We start from the raw sequence: 9,639 nt of genomic DNA, 5'->3' as shown, positions 1-9,639 counted from the left end.
AATGTATTGTGCTTTGCTTAACACACTATTCTACAGTCAAGAGGAGAGAATTCATCAAGTTTAATAAGCAAAAACACTGTATAAGTCGAATTTCAGCATTTTTGTGTGACCGGGAAAACCACAGTCACAAGCCGAGATGCAGTTCCATAGAAACTTGACATTTTACCGCTGAACCTAAAAATGGGTAGAAAGTACTTTTTCTCCCTTCCTGTTAATGCCACAGACTTCGCCTTTACAGGGCACACGTTTTCTATCTTCCCCGCTTCAGCCCATGAAATTTTGAGCTTCAAATCTGTTGTTAACGTGGTGTAAAAAAGTTGCTCACAGCTGTTCTAGGAACACATTGTGAAATCGCGTATATCTTTGCTTCTACACATAGGAATGTATTGTGCTTTGCTTTACACACTATTCTACAGTCAAGAGGAGAGAATTCATCAAGTTTAATAAGCAAATACACTGTATAAGTCGAATTTCAGCATTTTTGTGTGACCGGGAAAACCACAGTCACAAGACGAGATGCAGTTCCATAGAAACTTGCCATTTTACCGCTGAAACTAAAAATGGGTAGAAAGTACTTTTTCTCCCTTCCTGTTAATGCCACAGACTTCGCCTTTACAGGGCACACGTTTTCTATCTTCCCCGCTTCAGCCCATGAAATATTGAGCTTCAAATGTGTTGTTAACGTTGTGTAAAAAAGTTGCTCACAGCTGTTCTAGGAACACATTGTGAAATCGCGTATATCTTTGCTTCTACACATAGCAATGCATTGTGAATTGCTTTACACACTATTCTACAGTCAAGAGGAGAGAATTCATCAAGTTTAATAAGCAAAAACACTGTATAAGTCGATTTTCAACATTATTGTGTGACCGGGAAAACCACAGTCACAAGCCGAGATGCAGTTCCATAGAAACTTGCCATTTTACCGCTGAACCTAAAAATGGGTAGAAAGTACTTTTTCTCCCTTCCTGTTAATGCCACAGACTTCGCCTTTACAGGGCACACGTTTTCTATCTTCCCCGCTTCAGCCCATGAAATATTGAGCTTCAAATGTGTTGTTAACATTGTGTAAAAAAGTTGCTCACAGCTGTTCTAGGAACACATTGTGAAATCGCGTATATCTTTGCTTCTACACATAGGAATGTATTGTGCTTTGCTTTACACACTATTCTACAGTCAAGAGGAGAGAATTCATCAAGTTTAATAAGCAAAAACACTGTATAAGTCGAATTTCAGCATTTTTGTGTGACCGGGAAAACCACAGTCACAAGCCGAGATGCAGTTCCATAGAAACTTGCCATTTTACCGCTGAACCTAAAAATGGGTAGAAAGTACTTTTTCTCCCTTCCTGTTAATGCCACAGACTTCGCCTTTACAGGGCACACGTTTTCTATCTTCCCCGCTTCAGCCCATGAAATTTTGAGCTTCAAATCTGTTGTTAACGTGGTGTAAAAAAGTTGCTCACAGCTGTTCTAGGAACACATTGTGAAATCGCGTATATCTTTGCTTCTACACATAGGAATGTATTGTGCTTTGCTTTACACACTATTCTACAGTCAAGAGGAGAGAATTCATCAAGTTTAATAAGCAAATACACTGTATAAGTCGAATTTCAGCATTTTTGTGTGACCGGGAAAACCACAGTCACAAGACGAGATGCAGTTCCATAGAAACTTGCCATTTTACCGCTGAAACTAAAAATGGGTAGAAAGTACTTTTTCTCCCTTCCTGTTAATGCCACAGACTTCGCCTTTACAGGGCACACGTTTTCTATCTTCCCCGCTTCAGCCCATGAAATATTGAGCTTCAAATGTGTTGTTAACGTTGTGTAAAAAAGTTGCTCACAGCTGTTCTAGGAACACATTGTGAAATCGCGTATATCTTTGCTTCTACACATAGCAATGCATTGTGAATTGCTTTACACACTATTCTACAGTCAAGAGGAGAGAATTCATCAAGTTTAATAAGCAAAAACACTGTATAAGTCGATTTTCAACATTATTGTGTGACCGGGAAAACCACAGTCACAAGCCGAGATGCAGTTCCATAGAAACTTGCCATTTTACCGCTGAACCTAAAAATGGGTAGAAAGTACTTTTTCTCCCTTCCTGTTAATGCCACAGACTTCGCCTTTACAGGGCACACGTTTTCTATCTTCCCCGCTTCAGCCCATGAAATATTGAGCTTCAAATGTGTTGTTAACATTGTGTAAAAAAGTTGCTCACAGCTGTTCTAGGAACACATTGTGAAATCGCGTATATCTTTGCTTCTACACATAGGAATGTATTGTGCTTTGCTTTACACACTATTCTACAGTCAAGAGGAGAGAATTCATCAAGTTTAATAAGCACAAACACTGTATAAGTCGAATTTCAGCATTTTTGTGTGACCGGGAAAACCACAGTCACAAGCCGAGATGCAGTTCCATAGAAACTTGCCATTTTACCGCTGAACCTAAAAATGGGTAGAAAGTACTTTTTCTCCCTTCCTGTTAATGCCACAGACTTGGCCTTTACAGGGCACACGTTTTCTTTCTTCCCCGCTTCAGCCCATGAAATATTGAGCTTCAAATGTGTTGTTAACATTGTGTAAAAAAGTTGCTCACAGCTGTTCTAGGAACACATTGTGAAATCGCGTATATCTTTTCTTCTACACATAGGAATGTATTGTGCTTTGCTTAACACACTATTCTACAGTCAAGAGGAGAGAATTCATCAAGTTTAATAAGCAAAAACACTGTATAAGTCGAATTTCAGCATTTTTGTGTGACCGGGAAAACCACAGTCACAAGCCGAGATGCAGTTCCATAGAAACTTGCCATTTTACCGCTGTACCTAAAAATGGGTAGAAAGTACTTTTTCTCCCTTCCTGTTAATGCCACAGACTTCGCCTTTACAGGGCACACGTTTTCTATCTTCCCCGCTTCAGCCCATGAAATATTGAGCTTCAAATGTGTTGTTAACTTTGTGTAAAAAAGTTGCTCACAGCTGTTCTAGGAACACATTGTGAAATCGCGTATATCTTTTCTTCTACACATAGGAATGTATTGTGCTTTGCTTTACACACTATTCTACAGTCAAGAGGAGAGAATTCATCAAGTTTAATAAGCAAATACACTGTATAAGTCGAATTTCAGCATTTTTGTGTGACCGGGAAAACCACAGTCACAAGCCGAGATGCAGATCCATAGAAACTTGCCATTTTACCGCTGAACCTAAAAATGGGTAGAAAGTACTTTTTCTCCCTTCCTGTTAATGCCACAGACTTCGCCTTTACAGGGCACACGTTTTCTATCTTCCCCGCTTCAGCCCATGAAATATTGAGCTTCAAATGTGTTGTTAACATTGTGTAAAAAAGTTGCTCACAGCTGTTCTAGGAACACATTGTGAAATCGCGTATATCTTTGCTTCTACACATAGCAATGTATTGTGCTTTGCTTAACACACTATTCTACAGCCAAGAGGAGAGAATTCATCAAGTTTAATAAGCAAAAACACTGTATAAGTCGATTTTCAGCATTATTGTGTGACCGGGAAAACCACAGTCACAAGACGAGATGCAGTTCCATAGAAACTTGCCATTTTACCTCTGAACCTAAAAATGGGTAGAAAGTACTTTTTCTCCCTTCCTGTTAATGCCACAGACTTCGCCTTTACAGGGCACACGTTTTCTATCTTCCCCGCTTCAGAACATGAAATATTGAGCTTCAAATGTGTTGTTAACATTGTGTAAAAAAGTTGCTCACAGCTGTTCTAGGAACACATTGTGAAATCGCGTATATCTTTTCTTCTACACATAGGAATGTATTGTGCTTTGCTTAACACACTATTCTACAGTCAAGAGGAGAGAATTCATCAAGTTTAATAAGCAAAAACACTGTATAAGTCGAATTTCAGCATTTTTGTGTGACCGGGAAAACCACAGTCACAAGACGAGATGCAGTTCCATAGAAACTTGCCATTTTACCGCTGAACCTAAAAATGGGTAGAAAGTACTTTTTCTCCCTTACTGTTAATGCCACAGACTTCGCCTTTACAGGGCACACGTTTTCTATCTTCCCCGCTTCAGCCCATGAAATATTGAGCTTCAAATGTGTTGTTAACTTTGTGTAAAAAAGTTGCTCACAGCTGTTCTAGGAACACATTGTGAAATCGCGTATATCTTTTCTTCTACACATAGGAATGTATTGTGCTTTGCTTAACACACTATTCTACAGTCAAGAGGAGAGAATTCATCAAGTTTAATAAGCAAAAACACTGTATAAGTCGAATTTCAGCATTTTTGTGTGACCGGGAAAACCACAGTCACAAGCCGAGATGCAGTTCCATAGAAACTTGCCATTTTACCGCTGTACCTAAAAATGGGTAGAAAGTACTTTTTCTCCCTTCCTGTTAATGCCACAGACTTCGCCTTTACAGGGCACACGTTTTCTATCTTCCCCGCTTCAGCCCATGAAATATTGAGCTTCAAATGTGTTGTTAACTTTGTGTAAAAAAGTTGCTCACAGCTGTTCTAGGAACACATTGTGAAATCGCGTATATCTTTTCTTCTACACATAGGAATGTATTGTGCTTTGCTTTACACACTATTCTACAGTCAAGAGGAGAGAATTCATCAAGTTTAATAAGCAAATACACTGTATAAGTCGAATTTCAGCATTTTTGTGTGAACGGTAAAACCACAGTCACAAGCCGAGATGCAGATCCATAGAAACTTGCCATTTTACCGCTGAACCTAAAAATGGGTAGAAAGTACTTTTTCTCCCTTCCTGTTAATGCCACAGACTTCGCCTTTACAGGGCACACGTTTTCTATCTTCCCCGCTTCAGCCCATGAAATATTGAGCTTCAAATGTGTTGTTAACATTGTGTAAAAAAGTTGCTCACAGCTGTTCTAGGAACACATTGTGAAATCGCGTATATCTTTGCTTCTACACATAGCAATGTATTGTGCTTTGCTTAACACACTATTCTACAGCCAAGAGGAGAGAATTCATCAAGTTTAATAAGCAAAAACACTGTATAAGTCGATTTTCAGCATTATTGTGTGACCGGGAAAACCACAGTCACAAGACGAGATGCAGTTCCATAGAAACTTGCCATTTTACCTCTGAACCTAAAAATGGGTAGAAAGTACTTTTTCTCCCTTCCTGTTAATGCCACAGACTTCGCCTTTACAGGGCACACGTTTTCTATCTTCCCCGCTTCAGAACATGAAATATTGAGCTTCAAATGTGTTGTTAACATTGTGTAAAAAAGTTGCTCACAGCTGTTCTAGGAACACATTGTGAAATCGCGTATATCTTTTCTTCTACACATAGGAATGTATTGTGCTTTGCTTAACACACTATTCTACAGTCAAGAGGAGAGAATTCATCAAGTTTAATAAGCAAAAACACTGTATAAGTCGAATTTCAGCATTTTTGTGTGACCGGGAAAACCACAGTCACAAGACGAGATGCAGTTCCATAGAAACTTGCCATTTTACCGCTGAACCTAAAAATGGGTAGAAAGTACTTTTTCTCCCTTCCTGTTAATGCCACAGACTTCGCCTTTACAGGGCACACGTTTTCTATCTTCCCCGCTTCAGCCCATGAAATATTGAGCTTCAAATGTGTTGTTAACTTTGTGTAAAAAAGTTGCTCACAGCTGTTCTAGGAACACATTGTGAAATCGCGTATATCTTTTCTTCTACACATAGGAATGTATTGTGCTTTGCTTTACACACTATTCTACAGTCAAGAGGAGAGAATTCATCAAGTTTAATAAGCAAATACACTGTATAAGTCGAATTTCAGCATTTTTGTGTGACCGGGAAAACCACAGTCACAAGCCGAGATGCAGATCCATAGAAACTTGCCATTTTACCGCTGAACCTAAAAATGGGTAGAAAGTACTTTTTCTCCCTTCCTGTTAATACCACAGACTTCGCCTTTACAGGGCACACGTTTTCTATCTTCCCCGCTTCAGCCCATGAAATATTGAGCTTCAAATGTGTTGTTAACATTGTGTTAAAAAGTTGCTCACAGCTGTTCTAGGAACACATTGTGAAATCGCGTATATCTTTGCTTCTACACATAGCAATGTATTGTGCTTTGCTTTACACACTATTCTACAGTCAAGAGGAGAGAATTCATCAAGTTTAATAAGCAAAAACACTGTATAAGTCGATTTTCAGCATTATTGTGTGACCGGGAAAACCACAGTCACAAGCCGAGATGCAGTTCCATAGAAACTTGCCATTTTACCGCTGAACCTAAAAATGGGTAGAAAGTACTTTTTCTCCCTTCCTGTTAATGCCACAGACTTCGCCTTTACAGGGCACACGTTTTCTATCTTCCCCGCTTCAGCCCATGAAATATTGAGCTTCAAATGTGTTGTTAACATTGTGTAAAAAAGTTGCTCACAGCTGTTCTAGGAACACATTGTGAAATCGCGTATATCTTTTCTTCTACACATAGGAATTTATTGTGCTTTGCTTTACACACTATTCTACAGTCAAGAGGAGAGAATTCATCAAGTTTAATAAGCAAAAACACTGTATAAGTCGAATTTCAGCATTTTTGTGTGACCGGGAAAACCACAGTCACAAGACGAGATTCAGTTCCATAGGAACTTGCCATTTTACCGCTGAACCTAAAAATGGGTAGAAAGTACTTTTTCTCCCTTCCTGTTAATGCCACAGACTTCGCCTTTACAGGGCACACGTTTTCTATCTTCCCCGCTTCAGCCCATGAAATATTGAGCTTCAAATGTGTTGTTAACATTGTGTAAAAAAGTTGCTCACAGCTGTTCTAGGAACACATTGTGAAATCGCGTATATCTTTGCTTCTACACATAGGAATGTATTGTGCTTTGCTTTACACACTATTCTACAGTCAATAGGAGAGAATTCATCAAGTTTAATAAGCAAAAACACTGTATAAGTCGAATTTCAGCATTTTTGTGTGACCGGGAAAACCACAGTCACAAGACGAGATGCAGTTCCATAGAAACTTGCCATTTTACCGCTGAACCTAAAAATGGGTAGAAAGTACTTTTTCTCCCTTCCTGTTAATGCCACAGACTTCGCCTTTACAGGGCACACGTTTTCTATCTTCCCCGCTTCAGCCCATGAAATATTGAGCTTCAAATGTGTTGTTAACTTTGTGTAAAAAAGTTGCTCACAGCTGTTCTAGGAACACATTGTGAAATCGCGTATATCTTTTCTTCTACACATAGGAATGTATTGTGCTTTGCTTTACACACTATTCTACAGTCAAGAGGAGAGAATTCATCAAGTTTAATAAGCAAATACACTGTATAAGTCGAATTTCAGCATTTTTGTGTGACCGGGAAAACCACAGTCACAAGGCGAGATGCAGATCCATAGAAACTTGCCATTTTACCGCTGAACCTAAAAATGGGTAGAAAGTACTTTTTCTCCCTTCCTGTTAATGCCACAGACTTCGCCTTTACAGGGCACACGTTTTCTATCTTCCCCGCTTCAGCCCATGAAATATTGAGCTTCAAATGTGTTGTTAACATTGTGTAAAAAAGTTGCTCACAGCTGTTCTAGGAACACATTGTGAAATCGCGTATATCTTTGCTTCTACACATAGCAATGTATTGTGCTTTGCTTAACACACTATTCTACAGCCAAGAGGAGAGAATTCATCAAGTTTAATAAGCAAAAACACTGTATAAGTCGATTTTCAGCATTATTGTGTGACCGGGAAAACCACAGTCACAAGACGAGATGCAGTTCCATAGAAACTTGCCATTTTACCTCTGAACCTAAAAATGGGTAGAAAGTACTTTTTCTCCCTTCCTGTTAATGCCACAGACTTCGCCTTTACAGGGCACACGTTTTCTATCTTCCCCGCTTCAGAACATGAAATATTGAGCTTCAAATGTGTTGTTAACATTGTGTAAAAAAGTTGCTCACAGCTGTTCTAGGAACACATTGTGAAATCGCGTATATCTTTTCTTCTACACATAGGAATGTATTGTGCTTTGCTTAACACACTATTCTACAGCCAAGAGGAGAGAATTCATCAAGTTTAATAAGCAAAAACACTGTATAAGTCGAATTTCAGCATTTTTGTGTGACCGGGAAAACCACAGTCACAAGACGAGATTCAGTTCCATAGGAACTTGCCATTTTACCGCGGAACCTAAAAATGGGAAGAAAGTACTTTTTCTCCCTTCCTGTTAATGCCACAGACTTCCCCTTTACAGGGCACACGTTTTCTATCTTCCCCGCTTCAGCCCATGAAAAATTGAGCTTCAAATGTGTTGTTAACATTGTGTAAAAAAGTTGCTCACAGCTGTTCTAGGAACACATTGTGAAATCGCGTATATCTTTGCTTCTACACATAGGAATGTATTGTGCTTTGCTTTACACACTATTCTACAGTCAAGAGGAGAGAATTCATCAAGTTTAATAAGCAAAAACACTGTATAAGTCGAATTTCAGCATTTTTGTGTGACCGGGAAAACCACAGTCACAAGCCGAGATGCAGTTCCATAGAAACGTGCCATTTTACCGCTGAACCTAAAAATGGGTAGAAAGTACTTTTTCTCCCTTCCTGTTAATGCCACAGACTTCGCCTTTACAGGGCACACTTTTTCTATCTTCCCCGCTTCAGCCCATGAAATATTGAGCTTCAAATCTGTTGTTAACGTGGTGTAAAAAAGTTGCTCACAGCTGTTCTAGGAACACATTGTGAAATCGCGTATATCTTTGCTTCTACACATAGCAATGCATTGTGAATTGCTTTACACACTATTCTACAGTCAAGAGGAGAGAATTCATCAAGTTTAATAAGCAAAAACACTGTATAAGTCGATTTTCAACATTATTGTGTGACCGGGAAAACCACAGTCACAAGCCGAGATGCAGTTCCATAGAAACTTGCCATTTTACCGCTGAACCTAAAAATGGGTAGAAAGTACTTTTTCTCCCTTCCTGTTAATGCCACAGACTTCGCCTTTACAGGGCACACGTTTTCTATCTTCCCCGCTTCAGCCCATGAAATATTGAGCTTCAAATGTGTTGTTAACATTGTGTAAAAAAGTTGCTCACAGCTGTTCTAGGAACACATTGTGAAATCGCGTATATCTTTGCTTCTACACATAGGAATGTATTGTGCTTTGCTTTACACACTATTCTACAGTCAAGAGGAGAGAATTCATCAAGTTTAATAAGCACAAACACTGTATAAGTCGAATTTCAGCATTTTTGTGTGACCGGGAAAACCACAGTCACAAGCCGAGATGCAGTTCCATAGAAACTTGCCATTTTACCGCTGAACCTAAAAATGGGTAGAAAGTACTTTTTCTCCCTTCCTGTTAATGCCACAGACTTGGCCTTTACAGGGCACACGTTTTCTATCTTCCCCGCTTCAGCCCATGAAATATTGAGCTTCAAATGTGTTGTTAACATTGTGTAAAAAAGTTGCTCACAGCTGTTCTAGGAACACATTGTGAAATCGCGTATATCTTTTCTTCTACACATAGGAATGTATTGTGCTTTGCTTAACACACTATTCTACAGTCAAGAGGAGAGAATTCATCAAGTTTAATAAGCAAAAACACTGTATAAGTCGAATTTCAGCATTTTTGTGTGACCGGGAAAACCACAGTCACAAGCCGAGATG

This window comes from Ascaphus truei, unplaced genomic scaffold (assembly GCF_040206685.1).
Source record: "Ascaphus truei isolate aAscTru1 unplaced genomic scaffold, aAscTru1.hap1 HAP1_SCAFFOLD_310, whole genome shotgun sequence".
Taxonomy (NCBI): domain Eukaryota; kingdom Metazoa; phylum Chordata; class Amphibia; order Anura; family Ascaphidae; genus Ascaphus; species Ascaphus truei.
This window is presented reverse-complemented; position numbering follows the sequence as displayed.